This window comes from Penaeus monodon, chromosome 19 (genome assembly GCF_015228065.2).
Source record: "Penaeus monodon isolate SGIC_2016 chromosome 19, NSTDA_Pmon_1, whole genome shotgun sequence".
In the NCBI taxonomy this organism is placed as follows: domain Eukaryota; kingdom Metazoa; phylum Arthropoda; class Malacostraca; order Decapoda; family Penaeidae; genus Penaeus; species Penaeus monodon.
Genome location: NC_051404.1, coordinates 2,433,003 through 2,433,274, shown reverse-complemented (window position 1 = coordinate 2,433,274; position 272 = coordinate 2,433,003). Strand labels below are relative to the sequence as shown.

Below are 272 nucleotides of genomic sequence, written 5' to 3'. Positions count from 1 at the left end.
GGTTATGACAGGAAATAATTTTCAAATCATATTATAATAATCAGAATTTTAGCGAAGCAGGCCAGATTGACGCATGATTTTAAAATGTGTTACGGTCTGTGTTAATTCGTTAACATCCCTGTGAACTGTGACTCCAACGTACATAGGTAAGGATATAACCAAGAGGACGTGAGGGAAAATCGAGAGGGTTTTTTCCCCTGTTGTGTTTGCTGATAGGCGGGGGTCCACGATACAAGGCTTCACCGCAGGCTCTTGTGTGTAATGAACACCGA

General features: G+C 41.9%; 1 protein-coding gene across 1 annotated transcript in view; it reads left to right on the top strand.

The window, feature by feature from the left end:
* LOC119584971 (microtubule-associated protein futsch-like) overlaps positions 1-272 on the top strand; it is a gene marked incomplete at its 5' end in the record, with an annotated part of 346,977 nt that overhangs the window by 163,378 nt on the left and 183,327 nt on the right.